Source organism: Mustela putorius, unplaced genomic scaffold (assembly GCF_011764305.1).
Source record: "Mustela putorius furo isolate JIRA1106 unplaced genomic scaffold, ASM1176430v1.1 tig00000759_pilon_pilon_pilon, whole genome shotgun sequence".
NCBI lineage: Eukaryota > Metazoa > Chordata > Mammalia > Carnivora > Mustelidae > Mustela > Mustela putorius.
In genome coordinates, this window is record NW_025421467.1 from 7,431,980 (window position 1) to 7,458,372 (window position 26,393).

Below are 26,393 nucleotides of genomic sequence, written 5' to 3' on the forward strand. Positions count from 1 at the left end.
AAGGATGTGCTAGTGCTGCCTAGTAGAGCTAATTGCTAGATTTTCAGGAATTTTGCAGCCAGTTGTTAAACATGCCCATTATTATAGTGTAAATAACATAAATTTACAGTTAAAGTACATTAAAACAAAGGTAATACTCAACATATATCACTTCCTAATTATTTTTAACGTTTTACTATTATCTATGCACTTATTTGCATCTACTGTGTCTGAGAATAGATATAAAATGATATCTGGTGGAAATATCATGAAAACATGCTGTTAATTACACATTTCTTCCCTACTGTTTGGTGATGTCACATAGCACCTTGAAATGGCTCCCCTGGGAGTATTCGTGGCTTGAAAATCAGCAAATGCTATGGATTAAGGTTTTTTGTTTGTTTGTTTTATTTTTCAAAGAACTATTGATTGAACATATTCTGGCAGACACCATTATAAAGCTTTTGAGGATAACAGTGAGACTTTTGAATGGGTACTCTGGAGAACAGAAAGCAGCTGACAACTGATAGATTAAAGAGGACCAAAGCCCAGTGGGTCAGGTTGAAGTTAGTGAATACATTTTAAAGGCAATGTATCCCACAAGCAACCCAGGTGTAAAAACAGCAAAAGTGTTGGGCTGAGTTCTTGGGTGTACTGTCCAAGGTAAATGGATGGGAGAGATTGAACTGGAGCATCTTGAGGTCTCTGCTAGTTATAGACAGAGTAGAGAATCTAAGAGGAAGCTGGGAGAAAAAAGTGGTAGTATGCAACCGGAAACTTCAATGAGGGGGAAGCCTGTGTACAGCAAAAACGATGTAGAGGAAAAATAAACAGAATATAGAATTGTAATGAAAGACTGAGATTTTGGAATTTATTACTTCATTTCCAGCCCCTGGGTGTGATGGTGCTTATGAGTTTATTCATAATCATGGGTATAGTGGGATTAGCAGAAGAATCACAAGTTTAGATTACTGCATGAGTTGATCATATGGGCTGAAGGTATCAGGTATGATGGCAGGAATTGAAGTAAAGAATGATTAAATAATAATAGTGGAGAAATAGGTATCATGTTGAAGTCAGAGTGAAGAGCTACTTTGTGCTGGCTTGAGTAATTCTGAGTTCCTTGTATGCAAGTAACTCATTCAGTGAGAATGGCTTCTGTGGAAATATATAGGTAAGGTTATTTCCAGCCAGTGTCACCCTTGGGCAATAGCTGCACTGGATACAGAAGGTATATTAAAGTGTATAAAGAAAATATATTTTAATGTAAAAACATTTATAATGTTTTGCAAAGTATAAATTGCTTATAGTTTCTTTCTTTCTTTCTTTCTTTTTTTAAAGGATTTTCTTTATTCATGAGAGACAGGGAGAGAGAAAGGGAGACAGAGGCAGAGGGAGAACCAGGCCCCCCATGGATCAGGGAGCCCAACATGGGGTTTGGTCTCAGGACCCTGGATCACAACCTGAGCCAAAGCAGAGCTTAACTGACTGAGCCATGCAGGCGCCCTGCTTATAGCATTTCTGATAAAACTGACCTATAGTTGTGCTAATGGGTTGGGGACAGTGGCAAGGATGTTTTATTTTAGAAAGGTCTATTTTTTCTAACCTGCTCATTCCCCACCTCTTCAGGCCACTGCAGAGGTACTTTTTCTTTTGGTCTTTTGCATTTTTTAAACAATTAAGGTAATGTTCCACTTATTTTTCTCTTTCAAAATCTTAAACATTTTCTAGTTCTTGTTATTATGGCATAATCTCCAGAATTTATTTTAGTATTTGCTATGTTTCATTCTTTTTACTATTCCCTCTAAGTGTCAATTTCCTCTTCCACCCTTACTAAGGGCATCATACTGAGCTCTGTAAAACATTAGCTCTCAATTTTGTCTTTCGTTTTTTATACAAAGAGTATATATAAAAGATCATTTTATCCCTTAGTATTGCACCCTCTTGTAGCAGTTTTAGCCATTATTTTTGTTATGAATTTCAATGTTTTGAAAATAGACACTAGCTCATATTTCTTAATGATGCACTCTTCAAAATGTATGTGACATCATTGAACATGTATATTTGTAATAATAAATTTTTGAAAAACTTCTGTCTAAATCTCTTGCTTGGTGCTACTTAACAGGGAATCAAAACCCAGCAGTATAACAACAGCTTATTTTCTTTCTACATTTTCTCATTCATTATAAACAGAGCCATGGTTTTAACAAGGGCCAATGGCTTAACCGAAAGGATTGATCTGGGACCCTTTGATAGGTCAGTACATGCATATCAAAGACATCTATCCCTCAAATCTCATTAGCAGAGTGTTTCTTACACAAGGCTGTACAAAGATGGAGAAGAAAGTCATCCTTGAGTGTTCTCTGCGTATGAATTTATAAGAAATAATCTCTCTCTTTTCTATACACACTTAAATTTTATGTTATTCTCTACCAGAAGGTAAACACTTAAATCTTATCATTTAGTCATTCATATTTCTATGTTGTTTGGTCTAATCTTTTGTCATTGCTATCTGAAAAAGGTGGGAGTTTTAATAAGCCATGAGAGAAAAGCAAGTAGTTTTAAAGTCCAGTAAAGTGTGGGTGAAACCTTGGGAAATTTGGCCATCAACACAGTGTCAGATGCTTCAAAAGTAACGGTTTCCCCTCCATATTTATGGGAGGCAGTTTGATACAGTGGAAAGGTATCAGAATTGGGGGTCTCACAGTTGTGAGTTTCATCTTGGCTTCACCTTATTCTATGAACTTTAGAAAAGTATTTAACATTTCTAAACCTGAGATAGGATCTAAAGTTTGGAAATAATTATATTTGTCCCAGCTGTTTTTGAAAGTATTATGTGAGATATTCTATTAAAAGAAACTTGCAGCGTAGCTAATAGAGAGTAGATCGTCAATAAATATGGGTTCCCATGTCTATAGTGCTTAAGAGGTAAAAAATTGATGTGCTTTGCAATGTTTAGCAAGTGCTAAAAAAATATAGTATCTATAGATATAATTTCTAAAATTTGAATTAGATTTTCAAAATTCTAACAAACTGGCAATCTTAAAATAAGTAGTATTTACAATTCAGATTTCTTAAAAATGCATGGGAAGAAATACTTATGTTGAAAACAACAAACTATTAATGAAAAAGAAAAATGATACTTCTCTAATATTCTAGGTAAAATAGCCATCACAGATGAATTGGTAATATATTTTTCTTATGAAGTGTTTGCTGCTTTATTCTTATCTCTGGGAAAATATCCAGTTATCTTCACCAGATTATTAAACCATAGGTTTTTATTTTTGAATCTTACTTTTTAAATTATAAATTATTTCAATGTTTCAAGATTATCACTTAGAATCTTAATAACCTAATAACTGCTGTGGATAGTACTAAAATATTTTACTTTATGCTCTACTATTGTCCTCTTCTAGTTTAAAATCTTAATGTGTCATAATAAATATTTTATTTTGTTTATCTTTGTTTCAAAGACCTACCAACTATTGGTTAGTTTATTTAATGTTACTGAAGATGATTTATTATACACGTTTTATATTTTCTTATGTGTGCTCTTTCCATCAAACAATGCTTTGATATTAAAAATTGCTGTCAGATATTAAACATAATTAATGACACAGTACTTTTTTGAGAAGTAGAGAGGAAACATATACTTTAACTTTTCAATAAAATAATTCTTAATTGAAGGTTTTAGTTTTTATATTATTGTTGTTCAAAGAATAAATATTAATTACAATGTTTTATAGAAAAGTTGACTGCATCTTCTATGTAAATAACCTCACCATTAGAAACCAGATATATTTGGAGAGTGATTCAAGATGGTGGCATAGGAAAATTTTGATTCGCCTCCTTCTATGGACACAACAAATTTACATTTACATATAGAAATTTCTTCTGAAAAAGACCTAAAAATTGGATGCACAGAGCCTCCACAACAAAGAATAAAGGGACAAAAAAAAAAAAAAGAATAAAGGGACAGAATGGAAATGAGTAGGAGAAGGAATGACAACCTTTCATCAAACAAAAACAAAATCCATCTTAGGCTCAAAGACCCACAGTTGCAGGGAATATCAAAAGTAAGGAACTTTACCATGAGAAGTGAGGAGCTAATATGCACATCAAGCACTCAACCCCTAGATCCTTCACAGGAGAGATAAGCCCCCCAAATGACCGGCTTTGAGAACCAATGGGATTACATCTAGGAAATCTATAGGACTATAGAAATGAGAGAACCTTCATTTAAATAGCATGCTACAGAATAACCATTGTTTAATGAATAAACCAAAGGAGAATTTCTTAAAAGATTTTATTTATTTATTTGATAGAGAGAGATCACAAGTAGGCAGAAAGGCAGAGCAGAGTGCTCAGTACAGGGCTGGAGCCCAGGACCCTGAGATCATGACCTGAGCCAAAGTCAGAGACTTAACCCACTGAGCCACACAGGCACCCCAAAAGAGAATGATTTTTAAGAACCTATAAACGAATAAGAACAGAATTATGACATACCAAAATGTATGGGACACAGCAAAAACAGTTCTAGGATGAAGTTCATAGCAATACAAGCCTACTTCAAGAAACAAGAAAAATCCCCAATAAACCACCTACCCTCCACCTCAAGAAACTAGAAAAAGAATAGCAAACAAAGCCCTAAGTTAGTAGAAGGAAGGAAATAACAAAACCAGAGGAGAAAGAAATGAAATAGAGACTAAAAAGACAAAAGTAAATGAAACTAATAGCTGAATCTTTGGAGTGATAAATAAAACTGGCAAACTTTAGTTAGGCTAAAAAAAGAGAGTGTTGAAATAGAATCAGAAATAAAAGGGAAGCTACAACTGATACTACAAAAATACAAAAGATTATAAGAAACTACTATGAACAATTATATACCAACAGAATAGACAACCTAGAAGAAATGAATAAATTCCTAAGCCACACAATTTCCCAAGATGAATCATGAAGCAATAGAAAATCTGATTAGACCAAGTTCTAGTAAGGATATTGAAATAGTAATCAAAAACTTCAAAAACTTCCCAACAAACAAGTCCAATATCAGACAACTTCACTGGTAAATTCTACTAAACTTTAATACCTATCCTTCTCAAACTCTTCCAAAAAAATTGAAGAGGGTGGATGCTTCCAAACTCATAAGGCCAGCATAACTCTCATACCTAAAACAAACCAAAGACACCATAAAAAAAGAAAATTATAGGCCAGTATCACTGAAGAATATAGATGTGAAAATCCTCAACAAAACATTTGCAAACTAAATTCAACAATACATTAAAAGGAGCATACATAGTTAAATGGAATTTTTTCAAAGGATGCAAGATTAGTTCAACCTTCACAAATCAATCAACATGCTCTATACCACATTAACAAAACAAAAAATAAAATTGTATGATCTCCAAAGACAAAAAGAATTTGACAAAATTTAACATACATTTATGATTAAAAAAAAAAAACCTCTTAAGTGATTATAGAGGGAACATATATCAACATAAAAAAGACAATATATGACTAAATCACAGCTGACATTTTCAATAGTGAAAGACTGAAAACTTTTCCTCTAAGATCACGAACAAGACAAGGATACTCACTCTGGCCATGTTTACTCAACATTGTATTGGAAGTCCTAGCTATTGCAATAAGATAAGAAAAAGAAATAAAAGGCATCCAAATCAGAATGGAAGAAGTAAGACTGTCATTACTTACAGATGATATAATACTATATATAGAAAATCATAAAGTCTGCCAAAAATGTTAGAACTAATAATTTAGTAAGTTTATAATATACAAAATTAATATACAGAATCCGGTGGTGTTTCTCTACACTAGTAACAAACTATTAGAAAGAAGAATTTAAAAAGCAATCCCATTTACAGCTGCATCAGAAACAATAAAATACCTTGGCATGAATTTGATCAAGAAGTGAAAGACCTGTACACTGAAAGCTGTAACACTGATGAAAGAAATAAATGGAAATATTTTCCTTGCTAATGGATTGGAAGAATTAGTTTTGTTAAAATGCACATACTATGCAAAACAGCCTATACTTTCAATGCTATCTTTATCAAAATTCCAATAGCATTTTTTACAGAACTAGAACAGATAATCTTAAACTTGTATGGAACCACAAAGATCCCAAACAGCCAAAGTGATCTTGAGAAAGAACAAAGTACCACGTTCCCTAATCTCAAACTATACTACAAACAATATGGCATTGGCATAAAAACATATACACAGATCAATGGAGCAGAATTGAGTGCCCAGAAATAAACACACACATACATAGACAATTAATTACTGCAAAGGAGCTAAGAACATGCAATGGAGAACGGACAGTCTTTTAAGTTTGGTCTAGTGTTATGTTTGTGAATCTGTTGGCAAAGGCAAGTGAAACAAAAGCAAAATGAACAAATGGGACTACATCAAAGTAAAAAGCTTCTGTGCAGAGAAGAAATCCATTATCAAAACAAAAAGACCACATGGTACATATACACTATGGAGTATTATGCCTCCATCAGAAAGGATGAATATCCAACTTTTCTATCAACATGGACAGGACTGGAAGAGATTATGCTGAGTGAAATAAGCCAAGCAGGAAGAGTCAATTATCATATGGTTTCACTTATTTGTGGAGCATAAGATATAACACAGAGGACATGGGGATATGGAGAAGAGTTGGAAGTTGAAGGAAACTGGAGGGGGAGATGAACCATGAGAGACTATGGACTCTGAAAAACAATCTGAGGGTTTTGAAGGGGCGGGGGGTGGGATGTTGGGTGAACCTGGTGGTGGTTTTTATGGAGGGCACATATTACATGGAGCACTCGGTGTGGTACATAAACAATGAATTCTGGTACACCAAAAAGAAATGAAAAAAAAATTAAAAATTAAAACAAACAAACAAAAACCAAAAAGAAAATGCATGTAATGGGACAAGACATTTACACATCATATATCCAATAAAGTGTTATTACCCCAAATATGCAAAGAACCCACACAACTCAACAATAGAAAACCAAATAGCCCAATTAAAACATGGGCAGAGGATCTGAATAGGCATTTTCTGAAGACATACCAATGACCAAAGGTACATAAAAAAATGTTCAACATTACTAAGTATTAGGGGAATGCAAATCAAAACCACAATGATACATCACTTCATATCTATTTGAACGGCTGTTATCAAAAAGAGAAGAAATAACAAGTAATGGAGAGGATGTGGAAAAAAGGGAACTGTTGTGCACTGTTGGTAGGAACGTAAATTGTTGCAGTCACTATGGAAAATAGTAGGGAGATTTCTCAAAAAATTAAAGCTAGGTCTACAGTATGATCCAGTTATTCCATTTCTGGGTACTTACCTGAAAGATATGAAAACACTACTTCGAAAATAGATGTGCACCTATATGTTAATTGTAGTATTATTTACATTAGCCAAGATACAAAACAACGTAAATGTCCATCAATGGATGAGTGGATAAAGATATTTTACACACACACACACACACACACACACACGAGAATACTACTCATCCATAAAAAATGAAATTTTGCCATTTACAATAACAGGGATACACATTGAGTGTACTATGCTAAGTGAAATAATCAGATAGAGAAAGAAAAACACAATGTGATTTCATTCACGTGGAATCTTAAAAAAAAAAAAAAAATACCAAAACAAATTTGTGAATACATAGAACAGATTGATGTTTCCTTGAGAGAAAGGGGAATAACAGTTATAACAGTTGGGTGGATTGTGTAGAGAGGGTTAATTGTATGGTGATGAATGGTAACTAGACTTTTGGTGGTGATCACTTTGTAGTATATGCAATGTTGTGTACCTGAAACTACATAATGATGTATATTAATTTTACCTTAAAAAAATGAAACCAGACCTATTTGTTTACCACGTCTAGCACTGAGAATTACAAAATGACATGGTTTGTGGATTTCTTAAAAGTACATAATATGTAATCATTCATTATCAAGTTTAACTGCCTTATAAATGAAAGTGTGTCCACAAGTACAATTTTTTTTAAATAGAAAAAGTGACTGATTCTCTCAAGAAAAATAACAATAAAAGGAAATTGGGTGAATTTCTTTTGAACATGTGAAGGAATCACATTTAGCTTTGCTTTAAAACACTATTAGTTTCTGCCTATTATGTTTTAGAAAGTCTAAGCTTCTTTTATAGAAAACAGTCTTTTACTAAAGTATATAATCCTATCCTAGTATTGGTTGCTAGGAGAACATTTGATGCAAATTAATCGGTAAACATCTAGCAGTCAGCTACCTGAGGAGAGGGGGAGTGGGAGAAACTTTAGAAGCTGGCCAGTTTCCCTAAACTGCTGATGGGAACATGGCTGTCAAGGGCTTTTTATACATACCTGCAGCATCACACTGTGATATGAATTTTTTTTTTTTCTCTATCATTCGTCTAGGTAAGGAAGGGAAAAGAAAGCAGGAAACACTGGAAAGATAAATGAAGTTTATCTTATGAAGGTGAGCTTGAGTTTTTTTCTGTTGAACTTTGGTAAAACAGCAAGGGTTCGATTAATTAATGATTGAAACAAATAAAGATTAGTGAGAATGGGTAGGATACCTAATACTACCCAAATATTTGTATTTAAATTTTTCTCTGCATCAGGTATCCTACTTAAAAGCAATGTTTCTGTAAAGTACAACAATAACAACAACAAAATACTTTGGATATGAAAAAAAAAAAGTGTTTTCTTTACCCTAAAATTTCATCTGGGACAAAATCCTTGAATATTGTAGAAAGAATTAAAGATAAATGCCTAATTATTTTAAAATAAAGATTGTGCTTTAAAATATCAACAAAATAAGAAATAAATTTACTTTCTAAAAATTTAATGGAATTTAGGTGTGTCTCACAGAGAGATCTAGACCATTGATTGGCATTCACACCTGTGGAAGCAAAGTGTCAATGCTGATAGAACTGAAAACGTTTACACACCAGGAAATGGTTACCTTGGTTTCCTGGACCTGGATTAATTCCTAACCGTAAGTTTTTCAAACAATTTTTTGTTTTATTTTTACTATTGAAGAAAACTGAAAAATGAAATTCAGTTTATAGAATTCCACTTGGTAATAAATTTGGGAGAACATGGATGCTTTACCTTTAGAAATGAGTATTACGGAAATATGTAAGCACAGAAATATCCTAGGAAAACTACAAAGGAAGTAAAAGAATAAAAAATTATCTATTAATTATACAAAAATCTATTCAAATGTGTTTTTTAGACAGGAACAAATATGATGTAGTTAGATAGTTATTTTTGTACTGAAAAAATATTTTTAATTTTCTGTAATAAAGAAGTTAACCTTGCCTAACTTATTTTTAAAATTATTTCTTCATTACATATTAGAGTCACACCATGAATTTTAATCAGAATCCAAAGTTAAAAGTCATGAATTCCCTTCAGAATTTTGCCATACGTGAGGCTTGACCTAAAAATCTAAGATGTTGACTAAGATTATTTATTGTCTCTTTTGCATGAAACAGGTATGTCCAAGAAGTTTAATTTTCTGCTTCATTTTAAATTATCTGGCAATAACTTAAATATAATATTATTTCCATTCTGTTAGTCTTTCCTATGCAGGACACAGGATAAATAAATCTACTAACGTGAAGAGCACAAAAAAATATAACTGATGTTGGTTGTTAGGTGCTATGATCTTAAAGTAAGAGATTGAGCCCCTGACCTCAAAGAGATTCCTGTCTGCTTTCAGAGTTAAAGTTTAAACAAAAACAAAAAAGAATAAGTGAAGACAATACATTTTTAGTATGGATCATTTTCTAAAGAATTTGGAAACAAGAGTGTTTGGCAACCATTGTGGGGACCAAAGCAAGCTCCACGGTGAGGAAGAACTTGAGTAGAAGTTGAAGAATGAGGAGGAGTTGGAGGCAGTGGTAAAGGATTTGGGTTATAATATGATTTACATTTAAGTGTTGAATAAGCAACTGATATCATGTTGTTTGCCTTTGCAAATAATATTGCAAATAATATAGCAAATGTACTTTTAGCAAATCATATTGAATATACTCCTTTTGGGGTGTAATCACATAGCATATATACTCTCATAGAGTATACGGTCCATGGCATCACATTTTGCCCAGGTATGCAAGACAGTTCTTGGGAATCAAGCTTGATGGTCAACTCTGAGAGCCATTTGATTTCCAATTTCACATATCTATTTATCTATATAGATTTTTTTTTTTGCACTATTCCTAGTATTGTTCCTGATTTCAGGCATTGGATGATTTTGATTTTGCTTGTTAATTTGACTGGGCCAACTGACCTTTGGTCAGTTACTCTGGGTATGTCTGTGAGAACTTTCGTGGAAGAGTTAAACAAGTGAATCAGTAGCCTGAGTTAAACAGATTTCCCTCCCCAGATTTAGTGGGCTGGAAGCCTAATTAGAGCAAAAGACTGATTTCTCTCAAGAGTAAGAGGGAATACTTTCTGCCTGGCTGCCTTCAAACTGACATTGGCTTTTTCCTCCCTTTGTACTCAAACTGAAAATTGGCTCTTCCTGGGTTTCGAGCATACTGGCCTTTGGACTGAACTACACCTTTGGCTCTCCTGGATCTCTAGCTCACCTACTGCAGATTGTATCCTATTGGTTCTGTTTCTGGGGAGATTTGAAGAATTTTGCCTTATACAAAGCCTCTGGCACTTTTCTTCTGATTTTGAAGTACTCTCTGGATTTTGAAGTACTCTTCAGTTTCTCATTCTTTCCATATATCTTCCACACAACTGCTGTAATTGTTTCTCGCATGCAAATCTTGTCAGGCCGTTTCCTGACTTAAAATTCTTCCTTGGTTTCTCATCCATTTTAGGATAAAACACACAACTGCTAACAAGCAAATAGAGCACCTCAGTGATCTAGGCCAACTTTGTTGGCGCTAGATTTTCCTTCCTTCCAGGAAAACTGAAAAAGTTCCAGTTTCCTGAACCTGGGTGAGCTGGAGTATCTTTACATGTTTACTTGCTTTACCTATACTTTCCCTTCTCCCTCTCATCCATTGTTCACTTGTCTAATTCCTATCATTCCTTAACACTGGCTCAGGTTGTATTTTCCTGAAGCTTCCTCCTATCTGCTTGACTTTCTCTTTTATAGAATGGGGTTGTAACCATTTATTTTTCTCACCTATATTTCAGGTGAAATGATAAAATTCTTGAAAAGTGGTATTGTATCAAATATTTTATTCAGTACCTTGCCCAGAACAGAACACATAGTAGGCATTTACCAACATCTTGCTGAATAAGTGAATGACTAAACCCCATCTATACCAATTAAATTCATTTTTAACACACACTTTCATATTTAATATACAAAAGTCATTTCAGAAATTTATTCAGTACACTCTCTTTTTTTATATTCTTTATTTACCCTGTCAGATCCACCCTGCTGTGTGCCTCAAGAAGCTGAAATTTATGAACTTTATTAATGGGATCAGCTCGTTGGCCTAAGATTGAGTTCAACTGATAGTAAATATAGGTAAAAGATTGGAAGGTGGATTTTATTTCCAGGACACACTCCCAAACATGGTAGTATGGTTGATCTGTGAACAGTGTGAATTGGGGGCATCAACCCTCCATGCAGTAAAAAAAACCCACATGTAACTTTTGACTCCCCCAAATATAACTTATAGCCAACTGTTGATTAAAGACCTTAATGATAACATAAACATCAGTTAAAATGTATGTTTTATATGTTATATGAATTATATACTGTATTCTTACAATATCCAACTTTTTCTTAATATATACATATATATTTTGTATTTCTAGACTACATAGCTCATTTGTGAGTTTTTGTTTTTTGTTTTTTTTTTTTTTACAAATTATTGCAAATCTCCAAAATATTTTCCAATATATTTGTTGAAAAGAAGTCCACATATAAGTAGATCTGTGCAGTTCAAACCTGTGTTGTTCAGGGGTCAACTGTAAATGCATTCCTTTCCCAAAACTCTCTGTGGCTCTCTCCCTGGGGTCTAGTACCTACAGTATCCCCTTGCCCTTCAGACCAGGGGTGGCCACAACTCCCCACAATTAGCTTGAGATACTTTACTTCCAATTGCTAGTTTCACTTAAATTTCTCCATGACATCCTTAAACTTTTCTTAATTATTCTGTAAGACAATGCCACCAACATCTTGCCAGGAGTGTGACTGATGCAATATGGAGACATTTTCTCCCCTGAAATCTATTTTAAGAATCCACATGATAGCACAATAGCTTCACCAATTAGATCATATGTTGAGCTCATCAAATACATTAAATGTACCAGTAAGTATACAGCAGACCAAGCCATATTATGATGGGAAATCTAGTATTATTTTTCAAAGGTGACTAAAAGTATCTTATAGCTTTAAAATGCATTTTAGTTTAAAAGATAGTTTCAAATGCATTATCTCATTTCATTATCTCGTTTATAAATATCTTACTGGGAAACAGTAGAAATACTGCAAATATATAGTTTTTAAAAGCTCATTTCAATTTTATTAAACTTTTAAAAAATAATTTAAGTTAAAATAGTATTCTTGTTAAAAAATAATCATTTTATCAATGCTACTAGGAATATAATATTACCCCAATTCAGTAATTGGAAAAAATAACAATTATGGCCTAAGTCTCCTTTCTGCCTATGTGATTTCCCAGTACTACCTCAGGGAGTCAGGGAGTAGGTTAACTCAAGACTGCCATGACATCTTGCAAGCACCATTGGGTGTACTCCACTCATGCTTTTTTTTTTTTTTTTTGCCTACACTAAATGTAATGTAGTGTTCTCTTGAGTGCTGCAGATAATGTGTATAAGCCCTCATGGCCCAAAAAGCATCACCAAATGTGTTCTCTAGACCCTACATTGCAGTATCTGCCACCTGGGAACAACTCTAGAGTTTTTCATTGAATTCTCAGGGAAGAAAGAACTAAATGCTACACTTGTTCCTTCAGCCTTGTTCTTTTTCTCCATTTCTAACTGCAGGGATCACTGAAGCATGTGGGGTGGTCTGATCCATGACATAATTGGTGGTGCAACACCACTTTATTCTGCCCTTTGGTCATTTTGTTCAAAAATGTAAATATGATGTATACAGACTTTAGAAAGGGTGGAGGGGATAGATATGTTTTCATGATGCAATACTTTTGAAAAAGAAGAAACTTTGTTTCTGGGAAGTTTATGCAAACAAATTAGTGAAGTCTTTAAGGCTCTCAAATTCCAGAGGTCAAATTATCTTATGCATTTAAGGTGAAAAGACCGATTGAGTTGCCCCTGAGGTTGCCCCTGAGAGCCGCTATTCCCAAAGCTACAGTCAGAAAATTTAAAATCCCAGATGCTTCTTGCAGAAACAAATGAATTTTCTGAGAGCATCTTTGGCTTTATATTAGTATATAGAGTCCACTTGAAAATACTCCTGAATAGAGTTTTCATTTTTTTTTTAATGCAATATCTTTCATATCTTTGTTAGGATACCCCAAAGACACTCTTTTTAAGTGTATCAATTAAATTTGATAAAGATAGAGAAAGAGATTGGTTTCTGGACTGTTTCAATGTATATAGCACTTTTGTTGCATATCTAGTTCTGCGTACATATTAATGAAACAGAATGGAGATAGCAGAACAAAGGGAATTGAATTGATAAGCTCTGTCCCTTGTTTAACTTCAAATCTAGATTGAAATTCTCTATTGTCCTGAAAGGTCCCAGATGCAATTCAAGTTTAATGATTGAACTTTCCCCAAGGTCTTGTTAATTCCACAAAGAAAATTTGCCAGGATGCATTAGAAAACTCGGTGCACTCAGTAACAATTTCTGCAAGTATATAAACACTTAAATTCTTATTTCCTTTGAACAACTGACTAATCTTTTAACCAAATTATATTATTGGCAATGGATTCTGTATCTTGTAATCAGACCCAAACTAATATTGTCTCAAAGGAAAGAGTGAGCTATGGAGAAAGAACCCCAAGGGTGTTTCAGGTTAGTGATAGTCAGGGGTGACATTCAAGTATCTATTGACACCTCCTCTAACCTCAGTGGTATCAATACATCCTGGCTGATTATTGTTTCTAGAGTCAATGAAAATTTCTAATGGAGATAACCAAATCCTAATGAAGCTTAAGACCCTTAGGGAGTAGAAAGAAACCTGATGAATGGGAAAGATAGAACAAATAGGCAAAGGTAAGTCAAGGCCAATTATTGTATTTGCTAAGATATTTATAATGATAAAAGCACTCAAAGATAGAGAACATAGGAATAAAAATAAAACAAACAAAAAAGAATGAAGTAATAGAAGGCAAAATATATATGAAGTTAAAGTGCAATTGAACCTAAGAAAGGAGGCAGAAGATCAATCATTTTTCCAATTTCTAAAATAACAGCAAGACCCTCAGCTTATTTTGAAGCCTCATTCAGGATAAATTTAGTTGTTATCTGGGAAAGAAGGGATTTTGCATGCGCTTTCATATCCCTAACATTTTTATCAGAATATCGTGTCAGAACCCTAGTGATTGGTAATTTCTGAAAAAGACAGATGAGGACGCCTGGATGATGAAGTAGGTTAAGCTACCAACTCTTGTTTTCAGCTCAGGTTGTGATCTCAGGGTCCTATGATCAAGCAGGCATCAAGCTCCCGGCTCAGGAGAAGTCCTCTTGAGAGTCTTTCCCTCTCCCAACTGCTCGGCTCCTCCCACAGTGTGTGCATGTGTGCTCTCACTCTCTCTCTAAATAAATAAATAAATACAATCTAGAGAGAGAGAGAGAGAGAAAGAAAAAAAAAAAAAAACAGAGTAAAAATAGGTACACACTAATGAACAACTAGGTCCCCAAGGAAACAAAGACTATTTGTGAATATAAAACACAAAGTTTAAAGATCCTCATTAGATTGGTATAGGTATGAAGTTGAATGTTCAGTCAATGGAAGCTGTATTTTCAGGATATTCTGAGCACATTGAAGCAGAAATCAAACACAGGACATTTCCTGGGTGGACAAGAAGAGTCAGGCAAGTTGACAAAAATTTCAACAAGGGATTAGAGTCAGACTCGAGTTGGTGTGGATAGAGATGGATAGAAGATGAGGATTTGGCTAACATTCCTGTGAGCTTTTTTGTTTGTTTAAGAGACAGCGGAGAGTCGAATTGGTCACAGTCACCCTCCTTCTGGATGGCCTGGCATCTATTTCTTAAAGCACTAGACTTCTACTGGTTACTTGTAGTTGAATGTTAGCTAGACAGCGGTGGAAGATCTTTAATAGATGATTCTGAGTGTGTCTCCCAAGAGAGAAAATACTGATGCTAATGTAGGATGCTTTTTCCTCAAAAGGAAATATTAAATAATAACACTTAAGCATCATTAGAAGATACCAAGAGAAAAGCCCATTTCCACATCAAATCATACACAGTTCTAGATTCTGGCATCTATTTTTTAAAGCACTAGACTTCTACTGGTAAAAGTCCCTTCCATGTGGTCTATTCATCAATGTCCATTAGTGGGTTATGTCTGTAATCCTCACTGTAGGCTGCTCTTAAACTTGTTTACTGCCCTATAGAGATTGGCTTGACTATCTCTTAGCCTAATACCTAGAACTCTCTTCAGAAATGGTCTTTTGATAGAGAAGAGCTTGGAAATTTCCCTCCCAGTGTGGTTAGGGAATAGATTGTAAAGATGTTGGTATAGCATATAAAATATGTTAGTTCCAGATTCTCTTACAAGTTTTTTGAATGGAGGAATTATCTCTGGGAACCACAGTGTTAGTCACAGTCTTTCATTGTTTTCTTAGAGTGAAACTCACTCTTTAACTTTATTTTTTTTTAAGTCTTGCTTGATTTGACTAGAAACACAAATGCCTCACTACTCAGCGAGTTTCCCTAGCCCAATTGTCTTACCAACTGTCCTTTGAAGTGGATGAATTGCTCTTTCCAAATGCTTGTTTTCCTTATATGAAGCGATGGGACATTGTATTAAATAAGAAATGAAAACTCCTTTTGCTACAGGATATGACTCTTTCTCTTGGAGCTTACAGGGAAACTTGTATCTTAGTATTTCAACATACCTACTTTTTAAAATTATGACACCGTGCAAAGAATTCTTAAGATAGTGTCCGTTTTAGTATCATGTAACCAACGGTTCACATTTCATAAGTGATCTACACAAGAGGTTGACAAATATTTTCTATAGAGAACCAGAAAGGAAATTTGGGGGGTATTGAATCACAGGGCATACAGACTGTGACGACTACTGAGTTCTGTCTCTGTAGTCTGAAAGCATCCATAGACAATATGAAAAAGAACGGTGTGGCTGTGTTCCAAAAAACTTTTATTTATAAAAACTGACTTTGGTTCAGATCTGGCTGATAGGCCATTCTTTGCAGACTGTAATCTAGAAGATAATAGAGAAGTTTGGCCTTAAAGATGGAATTCATTATCATTTACCTACCAAATTTTAACCAGGAGTCATGCTCCCTCCCCAGGATTCACTGCTTAACTGAGCATATAAATAAAATTCGATGATAGTGATATTCCTTTTTTTGCATTCCAACCTGACAAATTCCATAGGTAGGAGGGGAAAAATGAAATTTTAGTAATTTATTTAGTAATATTTAGTAATTTATTTCTTATCATTTTGATGTATTTGATGTATGTAATTTTATGTAAGAAAATCCATTTGTGGTATTAAATGTTTGGCTAACTAGGAAGATTAGTAGATAACAGTTACTGGGATACACAAAACCAGGTAGATACTTTTTTTATTCAGTAGTTGTACTCACTAAGTAAATCAGTGGTGTAGCACAGATACAGCATTTGATAGATCCCGCTTCTGTAGAAGAAAAGTTTTTTTTTTTTAAACTGTGCATTACACAGTGTCACATTATATAAAGTTATTGCTACATCAGGTGACATAGAAGAAACTGATATTACATGACCTGATGCAAATTCAAATGGAAAATTTGGAGCATACAAATGGATTAAACACCCTTGAAAATCAGGTAGAGTACAATTCCAAAGGATTTCAGGTCATTCAAAAATGCTATTACCTCCCAGCTAAGAAATGTAGACTGTTTTCTTAGTGATCACACTGAAGCATGAAATTGGGGAGGAAGACTATTAATGGGTCAGTTAAAGTAAGAAATCAGAAATATTATTTTAAGGTGGAATGTTGTGACAAATATGTGGCAAAATGTAAAATCACCTCTCAGAAAACCTGTGTTTATTCTCAGTCTCTATTTATGGTATGGAAAACGTATTATGGCTGGAAAATCTCACTTAAAAAGTTCTTAGACTAAAAATCTCACAAACCTTTTCAGAGTAGGATTATCATCGTCCATACATGCCAGCAAATTCTTTTTGGAAGGCAATTTATATGTTACGTAAAATGTATATTTTTTCTAAAACAGCATTTTATAATGTTTTAAGTATAGGTTTTCATTTTTCTAAATATTGTAAAACTACTTAAGAACAAAGAGAGATGAGTCAACAAATACATAAAAGCTGGAATATTTCACAAACACTACCTACTCAATAAATGTTTACTATCCTGCCAACTCTATATTGATTAAAAGATAGTCTTAATTGTCGTAGATAGTCGTCCATCAGAAAAAATAAGCTTTCTTAAAAAAATACTTTGAACATATGCCAAATAACTTAACTGAAGCCAGTCTTTTTAATTTCCTTTAAGAAAAGTATTGTTTTCTTCTTCTTATCCCTTTGTTTTTATTTTTTAAGGGATCATTATTTGATATGTAAATTGGAATATCAGGCAAATGGAGCCAATAGTAATTCAATTATTATTATACAAACACTTATTAGTTGGTATATCTTATATGAATGACCATATGTGTTAGAATTATTTTCCATAAAAGATATGGAAATTAGAAACTTCTAAGTTTTTAAGCATAAGGTATAGCAAAATTATAGTTAATTTTGGCCAGATTCTTCATTTACCACATTTCTGACACCAGCCCTGTATCATCACTGTTAAGTGACAATACCTTGCACTTTGAGGGCATGGAATATGCTTAGTTCACCTTTTTATTCCTACCTAATGCCTACTTACCTAAATACCATAGTCTCTTCACAGGTCTCTTTTCAAATATTGTGGTTATGTAATAAAAGTACTTTAGAATGAATGATTATAGTAAACAAATCAGACCTGCATGTAGTGCTTTCTCTAAGGACAATCCCATGAAATTATTTCATAAGGACTGATTTTAGGATAGTTAAAAACTATCAAATTCACTCACTTGCTAAGTAATACTACATTAAATGTCTTCACAGAGCCAGTATTTCATTCACACATTTAAATGTGTGAATGAAAATTATTATGGAGTATTTCCATTTTGAATTCCTAATATACTTGAAATAATTGATTACTTGATTTGCACATGTTTATTTCTCAACTTGATTTGTATATTTTTTAAAATGTTTTTCTATTCTAAATCTTAAATACATTTCTTTAAAAAGCACATAATGTACTTACCAAATGTTACAAATTTGAAATGCATTGTTTGAAATGAGTATCTATTATTCAAAATAATAGTTGAAATATATAGAGCCCTTATATTTCAAAATATTAACCTTTCACTGAATTGATTAAAAGCACATAATATGACTTTGAAGTATTTTTAAAACCTGACTACTGAAAATCAATCAAATTATTTTTGTTGTTTAGTAATGTGAAACAGTTTTTTCATTTTTCAAAGACTATGATTATACTGTGCACCCTACCAATGAATAGATTTAGTAGAAACCATAAGCGGTAAAGAAGAATCATTAATAACAAAGAATCAAAAACAAAGGAAAATAAGTGGGTTGATTACAGTAAATATGATTTAAGCATCTGTTTAGGCTATCAGGAGGAATACAAAAGAGAATTTGAGAGATATTAAAATCTAAGCCCAAATTAACAAAATTCAAATAAGGAAGAATTCTTTTCAGAGTACAATAAACATTTGTTAAGTAATATTTTTATTCAAATGCAACTTGGAGATGGACAGGAAATAGTAGTTAGGGTTTTTTTAAAAAGTAGCTTGAAAATCTTACCTAAAACCTTTCACAATGACAGTTGCCAAGAATCAAGCCATATTATGTGACCACAAAACCAAGGTGTACAAGTTAAAACACACTAGGTTCTAAAAAGTATTCAGGGCACAAAATGAGGTATTTTCAGTGTGATAACTATACATTTTTAAGTGGCATGCTATGTAACACTTTAAAAACTTTTTGGTAAGCTTTTAAATACTATTTACAGTAATTGTATTTATGAGCAGAAAGTTTAACCTCTAAAATTTCTACTTTTGATTTGGATTTAATTTTTTCTTTGCAGTCAGTTATTTGATTGGTTCTTTAATTTAAGTATTCCATAGATGTATGAATATTTCATGGACATTCCTTTAATCCATTTAATCATTTTATTTATTATATAATACAATTATTCCAGGCCCTTACTTAATTTTAACTAGGTCTGTCTGATTTCAAAAGATAGTTTTCCAAATATTCATATCTGACAATGTTCTGCTTCCTTTTGAATTCTTTAGTGGCCTCTCATGCCAACAGAATAAAATCTAAATTGCTCTGTATGTCAGAAAAAGCTGTTCATACCCCTCATTTCTTTCAACCCCCTACTGTGGTCCACATTTAATATACTATCATCTGATCCATATTGAAAAATCTTATAACTTACCAAATTTGGCATGATCCCTCACACTTCTGTAACTTTCTGTGCTCTCCCTTGACCTTTAAGTCCCTTTCCCAAGTATATCTGGCTAAATCAGAATCATTGTTCATAACTCATTTTAGTAATAATTTCTGGTTTTTCTTCGAGTGTGGTTCCTTTTTAGTGCTGTTCAGTATAATAACCACTAGCTGTGGGTAGTTACTTAAATTTAAATTAAGTAAAATCCAGGGGCGCCTGGGTGGCTCAGTTGGTTAAGTATCTGACTCTTGGTTTTGGCTCAGGTCATGATCTCAGAGTGGTGGGATTGAGCCCCAAGTGCGCTGTGCTCTCAACAGGGCATCAGCTGGAGATTCTCCGTCTCCCTCTCCCTTTGCCCCATCCCTGGCTCACATGTGCCCTCTCTCTCTAAAATAAATAAATGCATCTTTAAAAAAATTAAGTAAGTGAAATTAAGTAAAATCTGAAAATTCATTTCCTCAGCAGTGTCAGTCACATTTCAAGTACTCACTGTCCAGATATGACAAGTTGCTACATCAGACAGCATGGATATAAAATATTTTCATCATCACTAAAAGTTCTATGGAAGAGCATTGTCTTAAAATCTTAATTGTCAAATTGTATACAGTGTTTTGTTTTTTTTTTCCTCTGTTTCTCAATCTGAAGACTTAAAAGCAAATTGCATAGATCATTGATCTTTATGTCACACAGTAGGAATGCGGTCTTTTTTCATACTTCACATGGCAACACTAAATGTAACTAGAATTATTAAGGCACAGAAAACAACGCTAAAGGAAACAACTTTTGAGTGATTGGAGTAAAACCTTCTCAGCCTAAAGCATAGTTAAAATCTGAAGAAAAAGAGACCTACACCCTCCCCTCACAGCTGCCACAAAAGCATGAAGATCTTAAGTAGAGGTTATTTTGCAGAAACTGCTCATAGAGAATAATACCTCTTGGGCGCCTGGGTGGCTCAGTGGGTTAAGCCGCTGCCTTTGGCTCAGGTCATGATCTCAGGGTCCTGGGATCGAGTCCCGCATCGGGCTCTCTGCTCAGCAGGGAGCCTGCTTCCCTTCCTCTCTCTCTGCCTGTCTCTCTGCCTACTTGTGATCTCTCTCTGTGAAATAAATAAATAAAATCTTAAAAAAAAATAAAAGAATAATACCTCTTAGCATATTTTGTACAGTAAAAATGAAACATGAAAATAAAATTATTGCTGATTATTTGAATCCAGTGAGACTGAACAACATAAGAAATTGTTAGACATGCATGAGAACTTCTGACATTTAATATACTATCTGTGTGAAGGAATTGACCACTGTGGGCATATTTAGTCCCATGTGGGCAATAGATGTAGATGAAAGAACCAGAGTGGAAAAATAAAGTTATTATTAATCTTACTGATCTCTCATTTTTAAATTGTAAATAAAATTTATTTTCTGTGATTTTTCATTCTTTTGGTAAATATTGATGGCTATCGCTTCCCACTCCATACCAGCTCATGACTCAAGTCCTTTTTTCAGTGGAATTTCTCCTTGCTCACATTTTCTAAAAGTTCAAGTTCAATCCATATCTTTTTCTCTTTTTTTCTTCGTCTTATTGTGATCACTATTTAACATTCTGAATATTTTACACATTTATCTTGTTGCTCTGCATCTCACAATAAATTTAAGTTTCATGATTGCAGGTATTTTTTTGTCAGTTTTGTTCACTGTGGTATCACTAGTTCCTAAATGTGCCTGGTACATAGTAAATACTCAGTAAATGTTTGTTAAATTTTGCATGTCCCAAAATAGAACTTCTTATTTTCTATCCCAAATTGTGGTACTATATAAATTCGATTGAGTTACTGATCTTAGAAATGTTTTTTCTTAACTTCTCACAATCGATTAAATTACCAATTTTGACCCATTTTCTCTTCTAACTAATTGCTTAGTCATTTGCCTTTTTTAAAATATCTATTTCCATTCTTCCTTGTTCTGTCAGAGCAAGCCTGCTAACTATTCTCTATCCCAAGATGCCCTCCTCCACATGGCACCAGCCATACTGTCTTTAGGTATGAACTTTCCAACATGCAATACTGTTCATGTCATTCCTCTTCTCAGAACTCGTCAAAAGCATCCCAAAGTCTCTGGAATGAGGTATAAGCTCCCAGGCATAGCACACTAGGCATTTTCCATCCTCACCTTTCTACTCCCTGTTTTGAAAGTACCTGCAGAGAGCATCTTATTTTTTACCTCTGGCCTTACTAATACAACAACCTGGCCTTAAATGTCCTCCCATGCTGGGCACCTGGGCAGATCAGTGGGTTAAAGCCTCTGCCTTCGGCTCAGGTCATGATCCCAGGGTCTTGGGATCAAGCCCCACATCGGGCTCCCTAGAGCCTGCTTCTCCCTCTCTCTCTGCCTACTTGTGATCTCTGTCAAATAAAAAAATAAAATCTTAAAAAAAAAAAAAAAGTTCTTCTATCCTTCATCAGACTGACCACAGACCACAAACTCTAAGTTTGGGTTAGTTAAACATTCTCTAGGAACTTTTTTTATAACGTAACTATCAGGTAATGTGATGATCATCTCTTACAGACTGTAAGTTCTTGCGGAGCAGGGAGTACATCTGGCCTTTATACTTAACACATGTGCTGGCATAGACATGATGCACAGATTTGTTGAAAGAAGGATTGAGTAATTGATTATCACCCTAAGGGACTTAGAATGTATGTTCCCAGGGCAGAGATGCCATTTATGACAAACTTCTTCAAGAAAGTGACTAACCCATCAGAATTAGAAATAACATTTCAGACATTACTGTGGTCAAATAATGGAAAAAATCTGGGCACAAATGTTAAAATAGCTTTTAAAATACTTCTTAATAAGTTTTAGGTCTAGCGCTTACATCTTCACCAACATTTATGCTCATGGTCTTCCTGAATAACTGTATTGATTTCCAGTACTTTTTACCTTTGGGTTAAAGGACCACAAGTATGTGCCTGCAGTGAATATTTTCAATATTCTCTAAACAATATTTACCTTAACTAGGCATAGAGAGGCCAAGCAGAGCCCATTCTCTGTCTATCTTCAGTAATTTTCAACCACAGATATAAGCATTGGATTTCTATTCCAAACTGGATAAACCACTTTCACATTTATTAAGTGGTTTTGGTATTGAAATAATGGTTATTTATTCAAGTTTAAATCCTTTTGTTCTTTACACAGTTAGGAGAATTAACTTTTCCTTTGAGCATTTTCAGGTTCCCATGAATCTCGGCTCACTCTGTTCTATGAAATCTAGGAAGCAATCTTTATATTTTAGTCCAAAGAAATTATGTTTTTATAAATATGCAGTTTTGCTTTCACTTTATTTCTTGTTTTCATTTTCTATGAACTAACTTTGAAAGCAGAATAAGGTATAGTATTATGATCATCTTTTTGGGAAAATACTTACATTCCCTAAATTTGGTTATCAAATAACTTCCATACTGTTAGTTTTAACTTAAGAAAAAAAATCAAATCAAATCAAAACAAAAGAAAACAAAAACACAAAACCTTTAACAGTTACCCACAGTTTATAGGTCTATAGCAACTATGAGTAAACTGCTAGAGGCAAATTTTTTCAGCAGAAATTCTGCTCTGCTGTATTTTTTCCTTAAAAAATCTTTTCTAAACAAATGTCACAATTATAATCTTTTAATTAATTTGGTACTCCATACAGAAGAGTCGTAAATGAAAGCGAGTAGCTGTTTTTTGCCATGGTGCCCAGAAGGATGCCTCTATTTTGCCAAAAAACGTTCTGTCACTAATGTGAAGCCTGTTGACAAACTGTTGTTTATATGTTGTCAATGTGATGCCAAGTCAATTGTTTCACTACGGGAATCCTGGCTTGGCCCCAGTGGCTGTCTAAATCTCTGTAGACACACAGATACTTCAGGGAAAGCAATTAAAGGTAAAAACCTCTTTTTACTTTTATTTGGCTCTTAACTAAAGTTTCAGGAAGATAGGAAAATAAATGGTGATCAAACAACTTTACAAGAACTGTAATTCTAAAAACTTAGACATATGGTTGGCTTTTAATTCCTTAGCTGTTAATTATGAGGCTAATTGTACAAGATGGTTAGGTACATATCAGCTTGCAAATTTTACCTTTTTTCCTGACGTTATAAAATAGCAAAATAGGAGCTTTATCGGTCTTATTTAGCCTCTAAATCCGTGGTTGTCAACTGGGGAGGAATTTGCCCTCCAGGGGACATTTGGCAATGTCTGGGACACTTTCATTTGCCACAATTGAGGTAAGGGCTATGGTATGTAGTAGATCGAAGCCAGGGATGCTGCTAGCATATCGCAATGAACAGGACAGTGCCCTATAACAACAGATTATCTGGACCTCAAAGTCAGTAGTACTGAGGTTGAAAAATAATGATCTATATTAAATTGTTGAAGTATGTAGAGTATAGCATTAAAAGTTCTAAGTCCAGTAATAGGATAGATATATAATTGTTAGTCCTAGAATATTAAGGCAAGAGGAGTAGAAATAAATTCCCTGTTGGCAGGAAAAAAATGCACAAGAGGGAAGAATGAGAAAAATATGATCCATTTTACAAATAGTAATGAAAAGGGAGGATGGGCAGGAAGGAAGAAACCAAGGAAAAACAATATAAACAAAACGCCCAAATATCAGTCTGGAAATACGTTTTATTCATCATAGTTTGGTAAAGGAAACTGACTAAGATGATAGAGTGAGAGGTTGGAGATGATTGATTAAAAATAAGAGATAGATACACAGAGATATATACATATAAGAAACACACATAGAAAATGGCACACAAAGGTTGCAAATATAAAGATAGCAAACACAGGGTCTAAATAATGCCATAGAAAAATTAATATTGGATAGTACAGGTTTTTAAGACAAAACCATTATTAAATTAAGAAGAAACATTACAAATCACTAAAATGAACAGTCCACCAAGATGATGTAAAAATATGAGTCTATATACAGCTAATCAAATAACCTTGAAATATGTAACACAAATATTGATAAGATTACGAGGAACTGAACAAATCTGCTATCATAACAGAATGAATATCCTTCTGTCAAAAAAGAATAGATCGATTATACACCAAGTCAACAGGTTATAGACAATTTAAACTACAAGATTGTTTTGATATCTGTGATTTATCTTAAACTACTTCAACATACATAATTCACTATAAATGGGTGGGGTCATCATGATATAAATGGGTGGGGTCATCATGATATATACTGCAGGGGCTCAGCTCAGTTGTTTTATCAGAAAATTATACTTTAAAAAAAAAAAGAAAGAAAAGAAAAGAAATTTGTACTTCATTGGTGGTTATAGAGCATTTAATCTAAAATCCACACTCTAGAAGTGGCTACTAAAAGCACTTCTGCTATCTTTGACTCCCATCAACACCAGAGCCTTTGCTAATTATCATGAATGTTAGAAATGGGTTCTCATTGATAAAATTAGTGGCATTTAGCATAGATATATCAGTTAGAATATTGTGTATACAGTACACTCCTTAGCCATGAGCCTGATATGAACGTCTAGTCAGGGCTATAATGCTTTAGGGAAGCACCCTAGATTAGATACCTAAACTTTAAGTACGGTTAGCTGAATTCTGCCAGGGATTATTGTAACATTTGCTTCAGCAGTGAATTCTGACTGAAAAAGTATTGGAAATTAAGGTGATATTGGATTTTTGACACAAATATTGTCCTTACAAAATGTTAGCCTACTGTCTCAAAATAAGGTTTACTTATATTAGGAATTTGTAACATTATTAAAAACCAACCAAACAAACAAAAAACAGAATAGTTGAGACTTCTGGCCACTTGGATTGAGTAGCTGTATTAAGAAATTCATTAATATCAGATTAAATGTTTCTAAATTTCTCAACTAGAAATCTACTAAAAATTAAACTTTTTAGTTTCTAAAGGAGAATACCAATGATCTTTGTAAGAAAGACCAGAAATGAATATATTATATTTATAACATTATCACTCTAATACTAGCTTACGGAAATGACTGAGGTTGCATGTTTGTTTTTTCTTCATGAATTTGTAGTTTTATAAATAGATAAAATAAAATTAAATTTTATTATGTTCTTAAAATGAAGGTTTCTCATAAAACATTTTCAAGTGTTCAGATATTATCCATATGTTGGATAATTAGAATTTCCTTTTCAATTTCTTAAGATGTTTTAAATGTTAGTGAAAATAATATTAGTTAATGGTTTTTGATGTTTATTGTATGCCAGGTGATATTCTAAGTCATACAGACACACATACATCTATGTGTACACATGTATACATATATTCATTTAAATAACTAAACCCTTGAATCACCATAAGATACTTAACTGATTTTTTGTATGTGTGCCTATTAAACAAACAATTTCAGCCAGTATATGCAGCTTTACTTCCAAATGCATACTGGGACTCCTCACAAATATATCTTGACCCTCAGAGATACAGGCTATTCATTGAAAATCATTGCTCTAAACACCAGAATTGTACTTACAGCACAGATGAAGTTAAAAGAAACCTCTGAAGGAAATAGAGCACCTCTTGCTTATTTCCAAATACAGATAAATTGTTAAACAAAAAATATACTATCTATCTTGTTTTCCTTTTAAAAATTGGGAGTTGGGATGGGACAGAAGAGGAACCAGTTTTACCAAAATAGTGAAAATTAAAGT

General features: G+C 33.6%; 1 long non-coding RNA gene across 1 annotated transcript in view; it reads left to right on the top strand.

Moving 5' to 3' along the window:
- Window positions 1-26,393, top strand: part of LOC101689272 — a 177,281-nt gene that overhangs the window by 36,097 nt on the left and 114,791 nt on the right. The window contains exons 2-3 of the long non-coding RNA XR_001181989.2: window positions 8,424-8,484; window positions 8,867-9,006. This is a non-coding gene — a long non-coding RNA (uncharacterized LOC101689272). The remainder of the gene's footprint in view (window positions 1-8,423; window positions 8,485-8,866; window positions 9,007-26,393) is intronic.